The following is a 12,359-nucleotide window of genomic DNA, read 5'->3' as shown; positions in this document are numbered from 1 at the left end:
TTGGATTCCCAGAGGACGACTGGATGCTTTTCTTGAGGATCATCTCTACTTCAACGGAGCCACAACTGTCACTCTGGGAGGACTTTGGGCTGCTTCCAACACCCTGACCAACAGGGTGTCAGGTTTGCATTCTGACTCTGTCAGCGGTCCTTTGTACTATTGCATTTGTCTTATTTTAATTTTATTTTTATCTTTCTTGTTTGTTCTCTCTCTATTAAATTGTATTTCTCACTTGGAGTCTCACTGGTTTTGCTTTCAAACCAGTACAACCCTTCATGAGACTGTAGAAGAAGAACAGTAAATCATGTTTTAAGATGTCTCCCAGTGGTACTGTCTCTCTTAAAATCCCTGGAGGTGATAAAGTACTGGAATGGTCTTCCTGGGGAGGTGGTGGAGCCACCATCCCTGGATGTGTTTAAAAAAAGATTGGATATGGCACTTGGTGCCATGGTTTATTTGAGGTGTTAGGGCATGGGTTGGACTCGCTGATCTTGAAGGTCTCTTCCAACCTAGTGATTCTGTATGTGATACCCACTTCGGAGGAAGTCTATGCCCAAAATGCATGGGGCCTCTGCATCAGCCACAATGCGATGTTTCTTCCACTCCTTCCCAGTCAGGCTCACCTCAGCTTCCACCAAAGTCAAATCCTGTGATTCTCCTGTCATGTCAGCAATAGCAACAGATTCTGCCCCCATGTCTTGATAGGAGTAATGTGCACTGCGCACCAGTGTCAACCAAGGCCTCATATTTTTTGTGGTTCTGATGTGCCAAGCCAACAAATCCACACAGTCCAAAAGATGCGGTGTTCCCTGGCCTCTACTTGATAGAGGCAGAGCCCCTCTAAGCCTAGTTATCCTTCCTTCCTTGGCCATATGTTTTAGAGGTTCCTTCAAGGGGAGCGGACATGCATCATCATACCTGGCAGTTCGGCTATGGGCAACTGGAGCTGATTCCTTTTTGGCAGAACTTCCTCTCTGAGTCTTGCCCTCCTTCAATTCACGCACCTGCTCTGCCAGAGCAGCAGTGGGTCTTTCATCCCACCTCCTCATGTTTTCCCCACAATCACACAGGATGAACCACAGCTCACCTCATGGGGTGTACCTTCTCTCCCTATCTGGGGGACATCTGCATTTGGTAATAGAATCTCTGATATGTACTGCCAAGATTTGGATGATAGTATAGGGTTAAAATGTTTTAAAATCATGGGAATTGTATACAATAGATTCAGGGGGGGATGGAAAGAAAGGTAGGCCCTGGGAAAGGGAGCCAGGGTTGGGTAGGCTTGGGAACTGACTGTCTTTACTAGATCATGTGAAACTGCACCTGCATAATCAGTAAATGATAAATGATATGATTGTTAGATGTGATGATTATTTGGTAATTGAATATGATTATTGTATAATCGCAATAAGAATCATGAGAAACTATGGGGGGCTTGGAAATTCATGCTTGGGTAAAATCAATGTATACAATAGAATAATGTAAGTTTAATAATTAATATGTAGTTATATAATTAAAAGGGTATAAAACCATGTCCATCTCGAATCCATGTTGGAGTCAGATTTAGGTCTGAACCCCTGATTCCCAGAGCTCTTCAATAAAAGCACCTGCATATAATCATCATCCGTGATTATGTGTTTCTACGCTAACATGGAGAGGGTCCTCTTTGATCTCCTTCCTGAATTTCTCATGATTCTCCTCTGTCTTCTTATCTCCTATTTTCTGCAGACGTGTTTCCATCACTGCGATTCTTGCATATGTTGCACCATGTATGGCATCTGCATATGCTCAGAGCTTCTTTGCCATATCAAGCACAGTCTCATCACCATCATCCTGCTTCATCATTGCTAAAGCAGAAGCATACTCTTGTGGCCCAAGTCTGTTACATTCCCCTGTGGGAATGGTCTCTGCCCCCCTCAGGGACCCCTAGAGCTTGTACCATGTAGTTTGACCCTTCCTTCCCTTTCTGACCCTATTGGCTGTGTCCCAAACTGCCCCTCCCTGGCAAGAGCTGAGAAAAGACCCTGTTCCTCTGTGCACGCCCTCTTTCCCTCCGGACACCACCTGGAATAAACATCTATACCTGCAGCTGAGGGTCAGAGCCTCTTTTGGGTCCTTTATCCTGTCTATGAAATATTCCTTCAAAACCTTCTAAAGCCTGCGCTAGCTTGGAACTTCGGAGGGGTTAAAAAGGAGGATTTATTTCAATTGGCACCCAAGTGGATTTTTATGAATTTCTAGAAACCCACGTGTGAGCTGGAGACCCCCAACAAGGGTCTCAGAAGCTTTTGGGAAGATCAATTCCCCTACAGCATTTTTGGCCACATTCTGTAGCTATAAGCGTGTAGGGATAAGCTCGTAGCTCGTGTTTTCACCCAACCACGAGTGAGCTTATGACAGGACCTTCGGTTGTCCCTGGCTCAGCACCACACTCCCTCAGAACAGGTAAATACCTCCGTTTGGCTGTTACCCCGGGAATAACCTCCAAAGTGGGAGGGAGTAACTTCTTACCATTGGGACTGTGGTAGGCAGGCATTAGGACCCTGCGGCCAGAATCGCTGTTGTTTTTTTTTTTCTTTTTTTTTTCTGCTGGTCAGAGCCCTTCCTCCCTGGAGCCGCCCCGCCCCAAGGAGCCGTGTTTTTCGGGGAACCACCGGCTCGGGCAGGTCCCCCACAAGCCAGGCAAGGCTGTGGGACCCCCCCCCCCCCCCCCCCGCCCCGGTGCCACCGGAGCTGAAAAAAGCAGTGGGAAAAAGTGATCTCAGCCCCGGAGTTGTCCCCACCTGTATTCTCTGTATCTAGAAGACACAGGACTGTAGAGCCAGCCTAACTGCAACTTGAGGGTGGATTTTGAATAAATAGCTTTCAGAACAATCGAAAAATGGGCGTTCAGTTATCTGTTCACCAAAAGAGTGTATTCAAACAGCTTCAAGATCTTTTAATTAATGTTAGAATTTCCAAAAGGCTGCAGAAAAAATTCATTCGCTGGCTGGAAGATGAATTGCCAGAAGCTGACCTCCTGAAAATAGATAGTGTATCATTTTGGGATCACGTTGGTAGTGTAATCACAGAAAAAGTACAGGATAATGATCAAACTACCTCTCTAATTATTCCCATATTTCTGCAAGCTCATAAACGGCTTCTAGAGTTACGAAAAACCAGCCAGCCACAGAAAGCCTCCCCATGTAACCCCCTCTCTGACCCTCCCTTATACCCTGGCTTACCATCCTCACAGCACCCCTTTAACACACCAGGTTTTTCTCGGGCAGACTCCTCCAGGGGTGGGATGCCTCTCCAGGGCTCTGGCAATGCTGCAGATCCCCTGGAAGCCACACTCCATGTGCCGGACAAGAATGGCATCTGCCATGTGCTCAGCCCTTCTTCCCATAACCCCTTCTCCCCCTGATCCCTGCCCCTACTCCATACCCCTTCGCCAATCCCTTTGTCCCTTTGGCAGCCCGGCCCCACCCCTCCTCTCCCTGCCTCCCTCCCGGCTGCCGCGGCAGCAGTGAAGGGGTGGGCCAGTCTCACCTTACAGCACAGCGGGGGGGTGGGGCGATTCCCTCACAGCCAAGGGACGGGAACAGCCTCTGCTGCCAAGCCAGGACAGAGGGAGAGAGCTTCCTTTTCCCAACCCCCAAGGGATTGCAAACGCTGTACCTCCTATGTCCCCAGACACTGGGAGACCAGCAGAAATTTTAAGACCTCTGGCAAATGTGGATGAAAGCATTTTCTCTGTAGAACCTGTCACATATGTTGGTAGAAAGCATGGAACCAGGCAATACCAGCCACTTTCCTACCAGGATAAGAAAGAACTTTGCAAAATTCAAGGTGAATTTGGCAGATCTAATGCAATATTTAAAGGCATGTTTCGAGCCACATTTAATTCCAATAAGATGGTGCCCAGTGACATCAAAGACTTATTTAGATGTCTGTTATCTCCCTCAGAGTATGATCTGTGGGAAGACATGTGGAAAAGAGCCTTAAGAACATTATTACATGAGATTCATCAAACCCCTAATGCAGCTAAAGACACTGAGGGACATGATATTACACTTGAACACCTCTGTGGGGAAGGTGTCTGGCATTGTCCAGAAAAACAAACTTGAGTGTTATCCAAGCCAATTTTACTTAGGATTAGCAATGTAGCAGAGAAAATGTTTTATCAGCTACCAACAACAGAAGGGAAGGGCAGATATGTCAATATTAAACAATTTGCTAAGGAGAATTTCTTGCAGTTTGTTGATCGTCTGAGAACACAGGTGGAACAACAAGTACAAGACCCTGTGGTGCAGGCAGAACTGATCAAAGAGATGGCTCAAAGGAATGCTAACAAGACCTGTCGTAGAATTATTCTTAGCCTTCCCCTAGAACCTCTGCCTAATCTGTCCCAGATGACAGAGGCTTGTTCAAGGAGGGTGGAAATGCTCTGTACATTTGAAAGAAATCCAGGACCTACATACCCACAGCCTACAGCACCTGCGGTACCAAACCCAAGGAGGCAACGAATAACAACAGACCAGCAGCAGCGCATCATCTGCCTCTGCTGCAAGAAACCAGGACACTTTGCCAGAACCTGCCCTCAGACCCAGAAGCAGAAGAAATTCAACAAACAAAAAACCTGAATTTACAGCGCGTACCCGCTGTTGATACTACAACGGGCAAAGATATATATATAGTGGGACTCACATTGGCAAGAGCCTCACTCTTAAAAAAAAAGGGGGAGGGAGGGTCACATGGTGTGGGGGTGCAGAAAAATGTAAATCTTAAATGTTCAACTAACAAGATTTGATAGCCACCAGGCTGATTCAGGCTCGTGACTACCAAAGGTTTTCATTTGAGATCTACTGAGTGGATGATCATAACAGTGGACCTGTCAAACATCTCACAGGACCTGATGGTTTATCACATGGGATTGGACAGTGAGTATTTTGGTTTTGGGGACACAGCACAGGCACCCTTGGAGATTGAGATAGCTCCCATGACCATTAAGGGAAAAAAAATAGGCCTCATGTTGTTGGCACGCTGCATGCACCCACCCTTTTACCTGGTAGAGGGGCAAATTCTTGCCCAAGCCATTCCGGTCCCAGCAGAGATCACAGCAGGTGGAAAATCACCAGACGTATACTGGGCAGAAATGGTGGGACAACCTAAACCCTCTATGGCATGCAACATTGCTTGTGGGTCAGAGCGCCTCCTAGTGCAGGAGTTTTAGACACAGGCGCGGGCATTACCGTTTTCTCACAAAGCATGTGGCCATCAAAGTGGGAATTACAACCTCTGGCTGGCAAACTTCAGGGCATAGGAGGAATCACATTGGCAAGGATTTCAAAAAACATGGTGCAAATTGAGGGACCTGATGGAAAGGTGGCGCATGTCCGTCCTTTCGTAGCAGATTATAAGGCCCCACTGTGGGGGAGGGACACCATGTCCCAGTGGGGAGTCCAATTGGTCATTCCTAAGATACCCCAGGATTTTTGCAAATAGCCACTGTGGAGCACCCTACCCAAAAGTTAAAGTGGTTGGAAAGCACCCTGAGATGGATAGCACAGTGGCCTTTGAGCAAAGAAAAACACAAGGTGCTTGAGGAGCTTGTGGAAGAGCAATTGGCTCAGGGACACATTGTAGAGACAACAAGCCCCTGGAATTTCTTGATCTTTGTAATAAAGAAACCGGGGAAGGACAAGTGGAGGTTGCTCCACGATCTACGAGAAATTAACAAAATTGTAGAAGACATGGGACCTCTCCAACCAGGAATGCCCACTCCAACAATGCTCCCTTGATACTGGCAATTGGCTGTCCTAGACATCAAAGACTGTTTCTTCCAAATTCCATTGCACCCTGGAGATGTCCCATGGTTTGCATTCTCAGTTCCCACTGTCAATAGACAGGCCCCAATGAAGCGTTATCACTGGAGGGTCCTTCTCCAGGGTCTCAAATCGAGTCCTTTCATATGCCAACAATATGTAGCCTCATTACTGTCTCCAATACGCGCACAGAGAAAAGAAGCCATCATCCTTCACTACATGGATGATGTGCTAGTGTGTGGCCCCAATGACTCTATACTCCAACACACGCTTGGCCTAGTGGTTAAAGTTTTAACCTCTGCTGGATTTCAATTACAGGAGCACAAGGTTCAAAGGATGCCACCTTGGAAATACCTGGGCTTGCAAATCAGTGCAAGGACTGTTGTTCCACAGAGCCTAGAAATTAGTTGCAATCCAAAAACTCTAGCAGATCTCCACTCCCTGTGTGGGTCTTTGAATTGGGTAAGACCCTGGCTAGGCCTCACAAATCAAGATCTAGAACCCCTCTTCAATTTATTGAAGGGGGAGAAGGAGCTGATGTCTCCCAGGGAGCTAACCCCAGAGGCAAAGACAGTAATCGAAAAGGTACAAAAAGCCTTGTCAGAGAGACAGGGTCACTGGTGTGAGCCAAAGGTGCCTTTCCAGTTCATTGTTCTAGGAAAACTGCCACATCTGCATGGTTTGATTTTTCAATGGATCGAGGAGCAGAGAGATTCACTCTTGATCATAGAGTGGGTCTTCCTCTCTCACCAAAGATCCAAGACCATCACAGAGCCACAGGAGTTGATAGCTCAGCTGATTCGGAAGGCCAGGATAAGACTGTGTGATTTGGCGGGTTGTGACTTTGCATGTATTCACCTCCCGGTCAGACTTTCAGAGGAGGGAAAGAACTCTCCTGAGAGATTGACCAAAGAGATGTTTGAGCATTTGCTGCAGAGTAATGCCAGTCTCCAATTATCTCTGGACAGCTACAGGGGACAAATATCAGTCCATGCCCCGTCCCACAAGTTGTTCAGTGAGAAATTCCACCTCATTCCTCGTGAGAAAATGAGTCAGAGACCACTCAAAGCTGTCACAGTCTTCACAGATGCATTGGGGGCTTCCAACAAATCGGTGATGACTTGGAGGAACCCACGGACTCAGCATTGGGAAGCTGATGTTGAGTTTGTGGAGGGATCCCCCCCAAGTGGCTGAACTGGCAGCAGTGGTAAGAGCTTTTGAGAAGTTCTCAGAACCAATCAATTTGGTAACCGACTCTGCATATGTGGCGGGAGTAGTGTCCAGAGCAGAGCAGACTGTGCTCAAAAAAATAGAGAATGAACATCATTGAGAGCACCCGTTTTACGTGATGCATGTGAGGTCACACACTGATTTGCCAGGTGAGATCGCAGAGGGGAATCGCCAGGCAGACTCCCTTGCAGCACCAGTTGAAAAGGCACATCTCCCTGATGTCTTCCAACAGGCAAAACTGAGTCACCAACACTACCATCAAAATGTGCCGGCTCTGATCCGACAATTCCAGCTAACACGGAGCCAGGCTCGAGCCATCGTGGGTACCTGTCCAAACTGCCAGCTCCAGGCCATGCCATCAATGGGCATGGGGGTTAACCCCAGGGGCCTGGGCAGCTGTGAGGTATGGCAGACAGACATCACACACATTCCTAGTTTTGGTTGCCTCAAATATGCTCATGTGAGTATTGACACATTCAGGTGAAGTGTATGCCTCTGCCCACGCAGGAGAAAAATCCATACATGCCAAGCAGCACCTAGTGCAAGCTTTTGCAGTGTTGGGAATTCCAAAAACAATCAAAACTGATAACGGCCCGGAGTATGTGTCCAAGGAGTTCCTAGAATTTATCCAGCAGTGGGGATTGGAGCATAAAACTGGCATCCCCCACTCCCCCACAGGTCAAGCTGTGATTGAGCGTGCACACCAGATGCTCAAACAGGTTTTGGCTAGGCAGAACACCTCGGCTTCATGGATGTCTCCACAGCAGAAGCTCTGCAAAGCCATGTTTACCATCAGTTTTCTGAACTGTTCATTTGAAAACATGAGTCCACCTGTGGTACGTCATTTTAACAGTGGCAATCAGTTCAAATTGTCTCAGCGTCCACCGGTTTTGATTAGGGATCCTGAAACTTGGGAAACCAAAGGTCCCTATGAGCTGGTGACCTGGGTTCATGGCTATGCATGTGTGGCTACTCCCTCAGGCCCTCGGTGGATTCCCCAGAAGTGGGTGAAACCTTTTGTCCCCAAAAATCCAGCTCCAGCAGAAGGGGATGAGAAGCAAGTGACTGATGCTTCAAAGAGAAGATGCCGCCGGATGGAAGAGAAAGAACCTCCCTAGGTGTGGATTCCTTCGTGCAGAAACAGGAACCTTTTAACATGTTTTTAAAATGTTTATTTTTCCCTTCTAGAGAAAACCTACCGCCCATTCAGCCCTATGATGAACCCCATCCATGTTGTCATCCTGCTAATGCTGAACAGTCTGGCAGCTGCATGGATCGTCCCTCAGCCGCGTCAGAACTTCTGGGTGACCCTGGCACAGACACTTCAGCAGGAAAACATATGTTTGTCCACTGCAGCAGCTAAGAACCCTATGTCCACCTGTCTGGTAGGAATTCCTTTGCAGGTTGGAGAATTCCCAGCAAGTTTGGACAAATACAGGTCCAATGAAATTCCAGAGTCACACACCCCCCAACCACACAAGGATCACCAGAAGCAAGCTGTGTTTGCCATGAACCCCTTAGCAGAATGGGTGCGGGGTTTGCCCAAGATAGCTCATGAACCCCAGGAGTTAGAACTATTGGGTTCTTCCCCTGCAACATACTGCATACATTTTTCTCTCATCTCAAAACCTTCTAGCACTGACGAGTACCGCCTCATAAGACAATATCGTGGAGAGTTTACTGCAAAAAGGTGGTGTTATAATATAAGCCACATTGCAGCAGACAACCCATCTCACTCTAGTCCCAGAAGCCTCCCTAGGGGATTGTTCTTGGTTTGTGGGGATCGGGCATGGGCAGGAATTCCGTCTCGGCTTTTAGGAGGGCCATGTACCATAGGGCGATTGTCCGTATTGACACCCAACCAAGCTTTAATTGGCGAATGGACTCACAAAAACAAATCAGCAAACAAAATTCAAAAGAGGAGTGCTGATAAACTGGACCCAAATTGTAATTCAGACATTTTTCATTGGGCAAAGTCAAAAAGGGTTGCTGTATCCCTGTTCCTTCCGTGGGTAGCAGCAGCCAAAGCTCTAGGTGAATTGGGGCATCTAGAGTGCTGGGTGGTCAAACAGGCAAACTTAACATCCATCGCCATCAGCTCTCTCCTAGAAGACGAGGAGATTACCAGACAGTCTACCATCCAAAACCGAGCTGCGATAGATTTCCTTTTATTATTACATGGACATGAATGCCAGGAATTTGAAGGACATTGTTGCATGAATCTGTCCTCAGAAGCTCCAAACATCCATGCTGCCCTCCGAAGCATAAACAACATGATCGGACAAGTGAAGCAAGAATCTGAAGATTGGATCAAGGAACTGTTCAAGGGCTGGGGATTCACAGGATGGTGGACCTCTGTAGTTAAATCAATTTTGTTACTTTTTGTTATTCTTTTCCGTGTAACCACAGCATTTGGGATCCTACGCTGTTTGATTTTCAAGGCTATTAACAGCCTCATACCTTCTACCTCAGAAGTCAACTACATAGAGTTGGCAAACCTAAAGCGATCTGATTTCCCTACCAATCATAAGTGGTGGGAAAACCCACACTCCATGTCAAAATGGACTTGATGGTTTTTCTTGTTACCTTTTTAAACAAAAAAAGGAGATGTTACATTCCCCTGTGGGAATGGTTTCTCCCCCCTCAGGGACCCCTAGAGCTTGTAACCATGTAGTTTAACCCTTCCTCCCCATTCTGACCCCATTGGCTGTGTCCCAAACTGCCCCTCTCTGGCAGGAGCTAAGAAAACACCCTCTTCCTCTGCACATGCCCTCTTTCCCTCTGGACACCACCTGGAATAAATGTCTTGAACTGCAGCTGGGGGTCGGTCAGAGCCTCTTTTGGGTCCTTTATCCTGTCTATGAAATATTCCTCCAAAACCTTCTAAAGCCTGAGCTAGCTTGGAACTTCGGAGGGGTTAAAAAGGAGGATTTATTTCACAAGTTCTACAAGTTTTTGCCACATCACGGATGTACATGTTACCAAGTCTGGATTCCTAGGCATTGGAAGACAATCTCTGCCACTGCCATTTCTCTCAAGCGTTGAATCCCTTGTTCTATGGTCTTCCACTGGGTTTGCTGCATATAGAGATCATTGGCACACAGATATCTTTACCCCACACTTCTCAAGGTCCATACCCATAGACTGAGAATGTCAGCCCCCCCTTAACATTCTTTGGTCGATAACCAGATCATGTGACAGGGATGTCAAATGCCTCACTTCAGTACCGTCCAGAATTGTAGCCTCGCCTGCAGCCTCCCAAAGGTGGACTAACAAACTAATTATAGATTCATCAGGTCGTCGAGTGCAATCCTTTCTTAGGCCACGAATGTCCTTCAGGGACACAGACTCAATAGTGACTTCTGATTTTGAGTCAGTTGCTGGCCTTGAGGGTCCTTCCCCCAGATCATCATCCTCCACTGGGTGATTGGTTTTGCTTTTGTGCTTCTTTCACATGGTAGTGACTGCCACTGGCTTAGGCTCGCTGACTGGTTATGCTACAACCTGAATGACTGGGGTATCTGCTGCAGCCTGAGTGACTGGGGTGTCTACTGATTTATCTCCCTGCCCCTCTGCCTCTATCTGCTTCCCTACACTATCTAGCAGGGTGCAATAAGCATATGCCAAGGCCCAGCTTATTGCAATGAGCTTTTTCTCCTTAGAGTCATCATGGCACTTCTCTTTCAGGTATTTTCCCATCTCATCTGGGTTCTGAATTTGTTCATAGGGAAAGTCCCAGGCTATGGGGTCAGAGAATTCCTTCAAGGTCTGGCCCATTTTCTCCCATTCCCCACACTACTCAGGGTTTTCCACGCCTGGGTCCATACCTGGGTCAGGTGTCTTATCAGCCCCTCTGGACATCTCAGCCCTCATTTCAGACAAGCTTCAAACCATACAGAGGAAGCCTACCAGATGAACTACCAGGAGGGTGGTATCCTTTGCATCCAGGGGAAAGTGAACATTCTCAAAAGGTGATGTAACAGATTTAAAGGAAAAGAAGGAAAGGAAAGGCTGGGAAGCCTCACTCCCTGTTCCTTTTCTAAAAAATTGGGTGCAATTACTAATAAACCCCCAAAACATGCTACTGAAACTAGGATGCAGGGTAGGATGAAGAAACCATAAAACATGCATATTTTGAACAAACTGCAGTACCTTTGTTGACTCCCTATAAATCATTATCACCCTGCCCAGCAAAATAGCAATCCGAATCCATGCCCCTCTACTGTAAAAGCTACATACCAGGGAGAATACTGGAGCTCTCTGTGGATAGGAAAACAAGCCTAGGGACCAGAAAGGTATTTATACCTCAAACAGGCCTAGAGACCAGAGAGACATCAAGGCCCCCACCCAGAGAGACATCATAAACTCAAGCAACATGGTGGGTACTGAGTGCTTAATCCCAATACAGAGTAAGTTAAACCAAAATGCAATCAATACATTTTTTTCCCACTTTCTCGAGCCCAAATTGCCAAAATCGTTGTCCTGGTTTGGGACAGATTTAGAAGGAAACTTCCCAAAGGATGTTTCCTCTAAAGGGCAGAATTCAGCAGCCTCTCCCTCAACCAGTTCAGGAGATAATCTCCTTGGAGAAAAGTGGAAAAAACTGTTTACTTAACAAGCAAAGTACTTACAAGCATGAAAAAATGAATAATATTAAACAATGAAACCTCTCACTGAAGAGATGGCAAATTCACAAAGTCCTGTAGTTCAGAGAGTCCTCTGTGGGTGTGTCTTGGCCTTGCTTGGTCTCTCTCAGTCCCTCCAGTGCTGGAGTGCAGGGTCCCAGGCCCCCATGTCCAGGTCACAGAACAGTTTAAGGGGGCCCCTGAGTGGTTGTTCTGATGTTCTGGACCCGAGAGAAGCTGAACAGTTTCAGAAATAAAAAGACACAGTCCTAGGAAAACTGTTCTTGCTGTAGCTAAGGAGGAAAATCAGCAAAATAAAAAAAGCAAAGAAAACTCCCTGTCTCTCTCTCTCTGCAAAAGCTGAGAACTCGGAGAGCACTGATAGCCTTATCTCTCTCTCGCTGTCTGTGCTAGGCAGCACAGTCCGTGCAGGAGAGGAATTCCAGGGGAGTAAAGTGAAGCTTCTGCAGACAAACTGCACACTGCTTCTCCCCTACCTTCACCCTCTCTGTCTGTCTTGGATGAGCTTAAAGCTACAGGACCCATTTCTAAACAGAAAAAACAGGTGATGGGATACCAGACCATACAGTCACCCCAGGACACTGCCTTTGTCCAGGTTTCTGGCAGTAGACAGCAGCTTTGTTGAGGTGGCCTGCACCCCAAAACTCACTCTCGCTCACAAGTTCTTAATAGTTAC

At 47.0% G+C, this 12,359-nt stretch overlaps 1 protein-coding gene across 8 annotated transcripts in view; it reads right to left on the bottom strand.

Annotated features, from left to right (window-relative positions):
- The window catches only part of LOC134564999 (uncharacterized), a 145,229-nt gene that overhangs the window by 15,380 nt on the left and 117,490 nt on the right, over positions 1–12,359 (bottom strand). The window lies entirely within an intron of this gene.

Source organism: Prinia subflava (genome assembly GCF_021018805.1).
Source record: "Prinia subflava isolate CZ2003 ecotype Zambia chromosome W unlocalized genomic scaffold, Cam_Psub_1.2 scaffold_31_NEW, whole genome shotgun sequence".
NCBI classification, from domain to species: domain Eukaryota; kingdom Metazoa; phylum Chordata; class Aves; order Passeriformes; family Cisticolidae; genus Prinia; species Prinia subflava.
The sequence above is the reverse complement of the archived record's forward strand: the minus strand, read 5'-3'. Positions and strand labels throughout refer to the sequence as shown.